This window comes from Capra hircus, chromosome 28 (genome assembly GCF_001704415.2).
Source record: "Capra hircus breed San Clemente chromosome 28, ASM170441v1, whole genome shotgun sequence".
NCBI classification, from domain to species: Eukaryota; Metazoa; Chordata; class Mammalia; order Artiodactyla; family Bovidae; genus Capra; species Capra hircus.
In genome coordinates, this window is record NC_030835.1 from 13,184,959 (window position 1) to 13,197,346 (window position 12,388).

Below are 12,388 nucleotides of genomic sequence, written 5' to 3' on the forward strand. Positions count from 1 at the left end.
GCCCCTTTCCCTCTGATTCTCTAGCTCACCTTCTCTCCCTCCTATGAGCTCTTGCACACCACTTAAACCACATTTACTCTCCTGCACTCACTGTACTCTATGAGTTTGGTTTTTGCACCAGCAAGACTCAGAGCCTCCTTGAGGGCATACACTGCATTGAATCCATTTTTATCTCTTGCAAATAACCTCTCTCAGGACCCAGTGCAGTGTGGGTATGTTTGCATGTGTGTCTGTGTATATAAATACTGGCAGACACTGTGAGAGGCAGCCTTGACAGAAAACCACTAAAATTTGGCTTGAGTGCCGAAGCTCCATAGGGCTGGGGGATAAAGAGATTCCAGTCTTGGAGGGTGCCCAAAAGGTCTCATGTGCACTGGGATCCAGCACAATGCAATACCTCCAGGGAACCAGGGCTAGACCTACCTAGGGGTCTTAGAGATTTCCTGGGGCAGGGGGGCAGGGATTGGCTGTAGCTTGCTATGAGGCAAGAATAGAGGCCCCAGGGAATACTGATTGGTATCAGTTCGGTTCAGTTCAGTTACTCAGTTGTGTCTGACTCTTTGTGACCCCATGAATCGCAGCACGCCAGGCCTCCCTGTCCACCACCAACTCCTGGAGTTCCCTCAAACTCATGTCGAGTCCGTGATGCCATCCAGCCATCTCATCCTCTGTCGTCCCCTTCTCCTCCTGCCCCCAATCCCTCCCAGCATAAGGGTGTTTTCTAATGAGTCCACTCTTCGCATGAGGTGGCCGAAGTACTGGAGTTTCAGCTTCAGCATCATTCCCTCCAAAGAAATCGCAGGGTTGGTCTCCTTCAGAATGGACTGGTTGGATCTCCTTGCAGCCCAAGGGACTCTCAAGAGTCTTCTCCAACACCACAGTTCAAAAGCATCAATTCTTCAGTGCTCAGCTTTCCTCACAGTCCAACTCTCACATCCATACATGACCACTGGAAAAACCATAGCCTTGACTAGACGGACCTTTGTTGGCAAAGTAATGTCTCTGCTTTTGACTATGCTATCTAGGTTGGTCATAACTTTCCTTCCAAGGAGTAAGCATCTTTTAATTTCATGGCTGCAGTCACCATCTGCAGTGATTTTGGAGCCAAAAATAAATAAATAAATAAAGTCTGATACTGTTTCCCCATCTATTTGCCATGAAGTGATGAGACCAGATGCCATGATCTTCGTTTTCTGAATGGTGAGCTTTAAGCCAACTTTTTCACTCTGCTCTTTCATCAAGAGGCTTTTTAGTTCCTCTTCACTTTCTGCCATAAGGGTGGTGTCATCTACATGTCTGAGGTTATTGATATTTCTCCTGGCAATCTTGATTCCAGCTTGTGCTTCTTCCAGCCCAGCGTTTCTCATGATGTACTCTGCATAGAAGTTAAATAAGCAGTGTGACAATATACAGCCTTGACGTACTCCTTTTCCTATTTGGAATCAGTCTGTTGTTCCATGTCCAGTTCTAACTGTTGCTTCCTGACCCGCATACAGATTTCTCAAGAGGCAGGTCAGGTGGTCTGGTATTTCCATCTCTTTCAGAATTTTCCACAGTTTGTTGTGATCCATGCAGTCAAAGCCTTTGGCACAGTCAATAAAGCAGATGTTTTTAGTCTTTCCCATTCTGTTGTTTTCCTCTATTTCTTTACACTGATCGCTGAGGAAGGCTTTCTTATCTCTCCTTGCTGTTCTTTGGAACATTGCATTCAGATGCTTATATCTTTCCTTTTCTCCTTTGCTTTTCACCTCTCTTCTTTTCACAGCTATTTGTAAGGCCTCCTCAGACAGCCATTTTGCTTTTTTTACATTTCTTTCCCATGGGGATAATCTTGATCCCTGTCTCCTGTACAATGTCATGAACCTCCGTCCATAGTTCATCAGGCACTCTGTCTATCAGATCTAGTCCCTTAAATCTATTTCTCACTTCTACTGTATAATCATAAGGGATTTGATTTAGGTCACACCTGAATGGTCTAGTGGTTTTCCTTACTTTCTTCAATTTAAGTCTGAATTTGGCAATAATGAGTTCATGATCTAAGTCACAGTCAGCTCCCAGTCTTGTTTTTGCTGACTGTATAGAGCTTCTCCATCTTTGGCTGCAAAGAATATAATCAATCTGATTTTGCTGTTGACCATCTAGTGATGTCCATGTGTAGGGTCTTCTCTTGCGTTGTTGGAAGAGGGTGTTTGCTATGACCAGTGCATTTTCTTGGCAAAACTCTATTAGCCTTTGCCCTGCTTCATTCTGCATTCCAAGGCCAAATTTGCCTGTTACTCCAGGTGTTTCTTGACTTCCTACTTTTGCATTCCAGTCCCCTATAATGAAAAGGACATCTCTTTTGGTTGTCAGTTCTAAAAGGTATTGTAGGTCTTCATAGAACTGTTCAACTTCAGCTTCTTCAGTGCTACTGACTGGGGCATAGGCTTGGATTACCGTGATATTGAATGGTTAGCCTTGGAAATGAACAGAGATCATTCTGTCGTTTTTGAGACTGCATCCAAGTACTGCATTTCAGACTCTTTTGTTGACCATGATGGCTACTCCATTTCTTCTAAAGGATTCCTGCCCACAGTAGTAGATATAATGGTCGTCTGACTTAAATTCCCCCATTCCGGTCCATTTTAGTTCGCTGACTCCTAGAATGTTGACATTCACTCTTGCCATCTCCTGTTTGACCACTTCCAATTTGCCTTGATTCATGGACCTGACATTCCAGGTTCCTATGTAATATTGCCCTTTACAGCATCAGACCTTGCTTCTATCACCAGTCACATCCATAACTGGGTGTTGTTGTTGTTTTGGCTTCATCCCTTCATTCTTTCTTGAGTTATTTCTCCACTGATCTCCAGTGGCATATTGGGCACCTACCGACCCGGGAAGTTCCTCTTTCAGTATCCTATCATTTTGCCTTTTCATACTATTCATGGGGTTCTCAAGGCAAGAATACTGAAGTGGTTTGCCATTCCCTTCTCCAGTGGACCACTTCTGTTAGACCTCTCCACCATGACCCATCCGTCTTGGGTGGCCCCACACAGCATGGGTTAGTTTCATTTAGTTAGACAAGGCTGTGGTCCATGTGATCAGATTGGCTAGTTTTCAGTGATTATGCTTTCAGTGTGCCTACCCTCTGATGCCCTCTCGCAACAACTACTGTCTTACTTTGGTTTCTCTTACCTTGGAGGAGGGGTATCTCCTCACGGCTGCCCCTCCTGACCGTAAGGTGGAGGACCGGCCCTCCTGGGCCTGTGCAGCTGCTGCTCCTTGGATGTGGGGTTGCTCCTCTCAGCCACCGCCCCTGACCTGGGACATGGGGTAGCTCCTCTAGGCCGCTCCTGTGCCGTTGCAGCCTGGCACTCTCGGTCGCTGCCCCTGACCCTGGGCGAGGGGTAGCTCCTCTCAGCCACACTCCTATGAGGTCCGTCGCAGCCACCGCGCTCCCATGTGGTCCATCACAGCCACCATGCTTCTGATTTGTATAAGTTCTTCTAAAGGTCCCCATTTTGACACCAAGACCTGGCCGCACGCAACAGCTTACAGGTTCCAGTGCTGGAAAGCCTCAGGCCAAAAATCCAGCAAGACAGGAGCACAGTTCCTCAGATGGAGGATAAACAACGTTACTAAACACCAATGGATCTCTGAAGAAATCGAAGAGGAAATAAAAACATATCTAGAGACAAATAACACGTGAAGACACAAAATGATCTTAAACCTATAGACAAAGCAAAAGAAGTTCTAAGAAGGAAATGTACAGAAATACAATATTACTTCAGGAAACAAGAAAATATCAAGTAAACAACCATATCTTACACCTAAGGCAACTAGGGAAAGAAGAACAAACAAAACCCTTAGTAGAAGGAAGGAAATCATAAAGATCAGAGCAGAGATAAATAGGGATGAAGAAAGCAATAGAAAAGATGAATGAAACTAAAAGCTGGTTCTCTGACACATTTAGCCAGACTCATCAGATAAAAAAGAGGGCAAAGCTCAAATCAATAAAATTATAAATGATAAAGTAATTACAGTGAATTCCACACAAATACAAGGGATCATAAGAGACTACTATAAGTAACTATACACCAATAAAATGGACAACCTAGAAGAAACAGGCAAATTCTTTGAAAGGTACAGGAAGATTGAACCAGGAAGAAATAGAAAATATGGACAAATCAATCACAAGTAATGAAATTGAAACTGTGATTTAAAAACTTTCAACAAACGAAAGTCCAGGACCAGATGACTTTACAGGTGAAATCTATCAACCAGTTAGAGAAGAGTTAACACTATCCTTCTGAAACTAAAAAAAAAATTGCACAAGAAGGAACACGCCCCCCCCCAACATTATCACCCAACATTCACCACTATCACCCCAACATTAAAAGCAAAGATACCACAAAAAAGAAAATCACAGTATAACCAATGAATATATATGCAAAAATCCTCCACAAAATACTAGCAAACCAAATTCAGCAACACATTAAAAAGATCATAGACCATGATCAATTTTGATTTATCCCAGGGATGTGAGGGTTCTTCAGTATATGTAAATCAATCAATGTGATACACCACATGAACAAAATGAAGAGTAAAAACCATATAATCTTTGTAAAATAATTGGGAACCTAGTGTATAGCACAGGGAGCTCAGCTTAGCTCTCTGTGACCTAGATGAATGGGATGGGGGATGATGGGAAGGAGGTCAAGAAGGAGGGGATATATGTTTACAGAGCTGATTCACTTCATTGTACAGCAGAAACTAACACAACATTGTAAAGGAACTATACTCCAACTAAAAGAAATATAATAAAAAATAACTAAAAAAACCCTATGATCATCTCAATATATGTAGAAAAAACTTTTGACAAAAACCAACATGCATTTATGGTGAGAACGCTCCAGAAAGTAGGCATAGAGGGAACTGACCTCAATACAATAAAGCCTATATATGACAAACCACAACAAACATCATCCACAGTGGTGAAAGACTGAAAGCATTTATTTTAAGGTGAAAAACAAGATGAGATGTCCACTCTCACCTCTTAGCGAGACATAGTTTTGGAAGTTCTAGCCACAACCGTCAGTGAAGAAAAAGAAATAAAAGGAATCCAAATTTGAAACGAAGTAAAACTGTCATTGTCTGCAGATGCCATGATACTATACATAAAAAAATCTCAAAGATGCTACCAGAAAATTACTAGAGCTCATCAATGAATTTGGTAAAGTTGAAGGATACAAAGTTAATGCACAGAAATCTTGTGTAGTCCTTCCTATACACTAACAACAAAAGATCAGAAAGATAAATTAAGGAAACAATCATATTTACCATTACATCAAAAAGAATAAAATACCTGGGAATAGCCTTACCTAAGGAGGCAAAAGTACCCAGAAAACTATAAGGTACTAATGAAAGCAATCAAAGATGACACAAACAGATGGAGAGACAGACTAGAGTCTTGAACTAGAAGAATCAATACTATGAAAATCATGAAGTTACCCAAAGCAATCTACAGATTCGGTGTAATCTCTCTCACAGTGTCAAAGGAATTTTTCACAGAATTAGAAGAAAACATTTTATAATTTGTATGAACACACACACAGATGACCCTGAATAGCCAAAGCAATTTTGAGAAAGAAAAGCAGAGCTGAAGGAATCAGGCTCCCTGAATACATACAAAGCTATACTCATCTAAACAGCATGCCACTGGCACAAAAACAGAAATAGAAATCAGTGGAACAGGATATAAAGTCCAGAGATAAACCCATGCACCTATGGTTAATTAATTTGTGACAAAGAAAGAATATACAATGGAGAAAAGACAGTTTCTTCAATAAGCAGTGTGGGGAAAACTAGAGAGCTACATGTGAAAGAATGAAATTGGAATACTCCCTAACACCATACACAAAAATAAGCTCAAAATGGATTAAAGACCTAAATGTAAGGCTGGATACTATGAAACAGAGGAAACTATAGGCAGAACACTCTGTGACATAAAGTTTTTTTTTTTTAACCTACCTCCTACAGTAGTAAAAATAAAAGCAAAAAAATGAAACCTAATGAAATTCAAAAGCTTTTGCACAGCAAAAGAAATCATAAACAAAACAAAAAGACAACCCACAGAATGGGAGAAAATATCACAAATGAAGTAACTGACAAGGGATTGATCTTCAAAATACACAAACAGTTCAAGCAGCCCAATTAAAAAAAACAATAATAAAAGAAATGGGCAGAGACCTAAATAGACATTTCTCTAAGGAAGACATACAGATGAGAAAAGATATTCAACATTAGAGAAATGCAAATCAAAACTATAATGAGCTGTCACCTCACACCAGTCAGAATGACTATCACCAGAAAGTCTACAAATAAATGCTGGAGAGAGAGTGGAGAAAAGGGAACTCTCCTACACTGTTGGTGGGGATGTAATTTGGTATAACCACTATGGAGAACAATATGGAGGTTCCTTAAAACACTAAAAACAGAGCTACCATATGATCCAGCAATCCTATTCCTGGGTACATGTTCAGAGAAAACCATAATTTGTAAAAATACATGCACTTCACTGTTCAACTAAAGCACTGTTAAAGCCAGGACATGGAAGCAACCTAAATGTTCACTGACAGAGGAATGAATAAAAATGGGGCACATATAGACAATGGAATATTATTCAGAACTAAAAAAGAACTAAATAATGTCATTCGCAGCAACATGGATGGAAAAGAAATGGTCATACTGAGTGAAGTAAGTCAGAGAAATATAAGTATCGTATCACTTACATGTTGAATCTAAAAAAAACGGTACAAATGAACTTATTTAATACCAAACAGAAATAGAGTCACAGGTGTAGAACAGAACACAAACTTACGGTTACTAGGGGAAAGGATAAATTAGGATATTGGGACTGACATATACACGTTCAGTTCAGTTCAGTTCAGTCGCTCAGTCGTGTCTGACTCTTTGTGACCCCATGAATCGCAGCACGCCAGGCCTCCCTGTCCATCACCATCTCCTGGAGTTCACTCAGATTCACGTCCATTGAGTCTGTGATGCCATCCAGCCATCTCATCCTCTGTCGTCCCCTTCTCCTCCTGCCCCCAATCCCTCCCAGCATCAGAGTCTTTTCCAATGAGTCAACTCTTCGCATGAGGTGGCCAAAGTACTGGAGTTTCAGCTTTAGCATCATTCCTTCCAAAGAAATCCCAGGGCTGATCGCCTTCAGAATGGACTGGTTGGATCTCCTTGCGGTCCAAGGGATTCTCAAGAGTCTTCTCCAACACCACAGTTCAAAAGCATCAATTCTTCGGCACTCAGCCTTCTTCACAGTCCAACTCTCACATCCATACATGACCACTGCAAAAACCATAGCCTTGACTAAACGGACTTTGTTGGCAAAGTAATGTCTCTGCTTTTGAATATACTATCTAGGTTGGTCATAACTTTTCTTCCAAGGAGTAAGCGTCTTTTAATTTCATGGCTGCAGTCACCATCTGCAGTGATTTTGGAGCCCAAAAAAATTAAGTCTGACACTGTTTCTACTGTTTCCCCATCTATTTCCCATGAAGTGATGGGACCGGATGCCATGATCTTCGTTTTCTGAATGTTAAGCTTTAAGCCAACTTTTTCACTCTCCACTTTCACTTTCATGAAGACGCTTTTTAGTTCCTCTTCAGTTTCTGCCATAAGGGTGGTGTCATCTGCATATCTGATGTTACTGATATTTCTCCCGGCAATCTTGATTCCAAGCTTGTGTTTCTTCCAGTCCAGTGTTTCTCATGATGTACTCTGCATATAAGTTAAATAAGCAGGGTGACAATATACAGCCTTGACGTACTCCTTTTCCTATTTGGAACCAGTCTGTTGTTCCATGTCCAGTTCTAACTGTGGCTTCCTGACCTGCATACAGGTTTCTCAAGAAGCAGGTCAGGTGGTCTGGTATTCCCATCTCTTGACGAATTTTCCACAGTTTATTGTGATCCACACAGTCAAAGGCTTTGGCATAGTCAATAAAGCAGAAATAGATGTTTTTTTGGAACTCTCTTGCTTTTTCCATGATCCAGCAGATGTTGGCAATTTGATCTCTGGTTCCTCTGCCTTTTCTAAAACCAGCTTGAACATCAGTATTGCTAAGGTTCAAGTATTGCTAAGCCTGGCTTGGAGAATTTTGAGCATTACTTTACTAGCATGTGAGATGAGTGCAATTGTGTGGTAGTTTGAGCATTCTTTGGCATTGCCTTTCTTTGGAATTGGAATGAACACTGACCTTTTCCAATCCTGTGGCCACTGCTGAGTTTTCCAAATTTGCTGGCATATTGAGTGCAGCACTTTCACAGCATCATCTTCCAGGACTGTAGTGTAGCGGTTAGGCAGGCAGGCAGTCTAGGGTCCGGAGGTCAGGAGTTCGAATCCCCAAAATATACATGATACTATATATAAAATAGATAATTAATAAGGACCTATTACTCTAGCTCAGGGAACTCAACTGAATTCTCTGCAATAACCTATATGGAAAAAGAATCTAAAAAAGTGGAAACCTGTATAACTATATAGCAGAAATTAACATTGTAAATCAACTATACTCCAATAAAAATGTAAAAAAACGAACAAAAAAGAAGGCCCCAAAATTCACTAAAAATGTATATGAACCACCCTTTCCTTATTTTATATTTTTGTGGTCATTTCATTCCCACTCTCAATCTAAGGTAGTGTGTGTTTTTCGTGGTTTATGTCTTTATTCAGGTACAAATTGCAAAAAATGGAGAGGATTAATTATAGCTGAGATGCAAGGGGTGGACTATGAAAGGCTACAGAAACAAAAGTTTAGGAGACAGTTCATTTGTCTCTTAATGATACTATCATCCAACTAGAATGTGTTTACCAAAAGACCACCCAATGCCTCCAAATAAAGTCAATGGAGGACATAAGACAAAGTAAAAAGTTCTGTTTCTGTGCTCAGGCCACCCCAACCTCCTTAAGAGTAAAAGCTAACATTTCTAACATAATCCTGAACTAGACATGACAATATATAATGAACTCTATGGGGTAGATTAGTGGTTTAGATTTTAAGAGATGTGGGAGAACAATGAGGTTTGCAGGAGTTACTGAAATTGTCTTAGAGAAGATAGGACTTAGGCTGGGTTTTGAAGAACATATAATAGTCAAATGAACAGAGAAGAGATTTAATTGAGCATAAAAAGAACATTTAAAGAAGCAAAATGTTGGTGGCTTTTGAATTTAATAAGAGGGATTCGGAGGTCTGCTTTTTTATGGTTCTGACTGAGAATCCCTTTTAAATGTCTTAAGCAATCAGAGGCAGGGCCTCCCGGTTTGGATGCGCAGATTGTACATGCATATCCAAGAAGGCTCCATTCACAGGGTGAGCATCATAGATGTGCACGTATTACATTTCCTTGCAGATGGTAGTAAAGTACCTTGCTCTCATAAAATTACTATGCTAATAAGTGAGTGTTAGAAGTAGACCTCTTAAGGGAAGAATGTCTTTTTTTATTCTTACAAAATCACCCTATGGGTGATTGGAAGCTTGAGATTGAGAGGTAGGGAGAACACGTCCTTTATGGTCAGAATTCATGAATTCTCTTGTCTCTGAATTCATTCAGCAAGGTCTCAGAAGACCCTTAGGGTAAAAGGAATCACATCAATTCTCAGGCTGTTTTATTGGGTTGGCCAAAAAGTTTGGGTTTAAGACATTATGGAAAAATATTTCACCTAAGGGCTTTTACATGTCTCTCTTGAAATATCAGGTCACAAAATAATCAGAAAAAGTCAAAGCAAAAGAGAAGTTTGGGTCAGATGGTTGGTATACAGAATCCGTTCAGTTCAGTTCATTTCAGTCACTCAGTCGTGTCCGACTTTTTGTGACCCCATGGACTGCAGCACGCCAGGCCTCCCTGTCCATCACCAACTCCTGGAGCTTACTCAAACTCATGTCCATTGAGTCGGTGATGCCATCCAGCCATCTCATCCTCTGTCACCCCCTTCTCCTCCTGCCTTCAATTTTCCCCAGCATCAGGATCTTTTCCAATGAGTCAGTTCTTCACATCAAGTGGCCAAAGTATTAGAGTTTCATCTTCAGCATCAGTCCTTCCAATGAATATTCAGGATTGATTACCTTTAGGATTGACTGGTTGGATCTCCTTGCTGTCCAAGGGACTCTCAAGAGTCTTCTCCAACACCACAGTTCAAAAGCATCAATTCTTCGGCACTCAGCTTTCTTTACAGTCTAATTCTGAGACATACATGAGTACTGGGAAAACCACAGTTTTGATTAGATGGACCTGTGTTGGTAAAGTAGTGTCTCTGCTTTTTAATATGCTGTCTAGGTTGGTCATAGCTTTTCTTCCAAGGAGCAAGCGTCTTTTAATCTCATGGCGGCAGTCACCATCTGCAGTGATTTTGGAGCCCAAGAAAATAAAGTCTGCCACTGTTTCCATTGTTTCTCCATCTATTTGGCATGAAGTGATGGGACCAGATGCCATATTTTAGTTTTCTGAATGTTGAGTTTTAAGCCACCCCCTTTCACTTGCATCAAGAGGTTACTTAGTTCTTTTTTGCTTACTGCCATAAGGGTGGTGTCATCTGCATATCTGAGGTTATTGATATTTCTTCCAGCAGTCTTGATTCCAGCTTGTGCTTCATCCAGCCCGGCATTTCACATGATGTAGACTTCCCTGGTGGCTCAGACGGTAAAGAGTCTGTCTACAGTGAGGGAGACCTGGGTTTGATCCCTGGGTCGGGAAGATCCCCTGGAGAAAGAAATGGCAATCCACTCTAGTACTATTGCCTGGAAAATCCCATGGACAAGAGGAGCTTGGTAGGCTACACAGTCCATGGGGTCGCAAAGAGTCGGACACGACTGAGCAACTTCACTTTCACTTTTACTCTGCATATACATTAAATAAGCAGGGTGACAATATACAACCTTGGCGTATTCCTTTCCCTATTTGGAACCAGTCTGTCGTTCCATGTTCAGTTCTAACTGTTGCTTCTTGATCTCCATACAGATTTCTCAGTAGGCAAGTAAAGTGGCCTGGTATTCCCATCTCTTTAAGAATTTTCCACAATTTGTTGTGATCCATACAGTCAAAGGCTTTGGCATAATAGTCAATAAAGCAGAAGTAGATGTTTTTTCTGGAACTTTCTTTTGCAATGATCCAACAGATGTTGGGAATTTGATCTCTGGTTCCTCTGCCTTTTCTAAAACCAGCTTGAAAATCTGGAAGTTCATGGTTTATATACTGTTGAAGCCTGGCTTGAGGATTTTGAGCATTACTTTGCTAGTGTGTGAAATGAGTGTAATTGTGTGGTAGTTTGAACATTCTTTGGCATTGCCTTTCTTCAGGATTGGAATGAAAACTGACCTTTTCCAGTCCTGTGGCCACTGCTGAGTTTTCCAAATTTGCTGGCATATTGAGTGCAGCACTCTCACAACATCATCTTTTAGGATTTGAAATAGTTCAACAGGAATGCCATCATCTCCACTAGCTTTGTTGTCGAGATGCTTCCTAAGTGCCACTTGACTTCACATTCCAGGATGTCTGGCTCTAGGTGAGTGATCACACCATCATGATTATCTGGTTCATGAAGACCTTTTTTGTATAGTTCTTACATAATTCTTTTTTGCATAGGAAAGTTTTATATAGGAGAAAGGAGCAGCGACCCCACAAAAGACTGACTCAGACTTGCCTGTGAGTATTCAGGAGTCTCCGTGGAGGGTGAGTTGGCGGTGGCCTGCTGCAGAGTCTGGGGCACTGAGTGTGGCATGGAAACTTTTGAAGGAGGTCACCATTGTCCTCATTACCATAGTCTGGCCTCAGGTCAAACAACAGGGAGGGAACATAGCCCTGCTCTTCAGTGGGAAATTAGATTAAAGATTAAAAAAAAAATTTTTTTTTAATGTTTTATTTTTTATTTTATTTTTTTTTAAATTTTAAAGTCTTTATTTACTGTGCACTGCCCCGCCCATCAGAGCAAGACCCAGTTTTTCCCTCAATTAGTCTCTCCCATCAGGAAATTTCCACAAGCCTCTTATCCTTATCCATTAGATGGCGGAGAGAATGAAATCCACAATCACAGAAAACTAAGCAAACTGACCGCATGGACCACAGCCTTGTCTAACTCAATGAAACCATGAGCCATGCCCTGTAAGGGGCACCCAAGACAGATGGGTCATGGTGAGAGTTCTGACAAAACATGGTCCACTGGTGAAGGGAAAGGCAGACCACTTCAGTATTCTTGCCTTGAGAACCCCATGAACAGTATGAAAAGGCATAGAGAATAAGTACTACAAATGTTTTCTGTGAAGAGAATCTACTGGGCATTGGTGCAGAATCAATTGATCCAGACCTTGAATGAGTACTAAATGTTTATCATTATC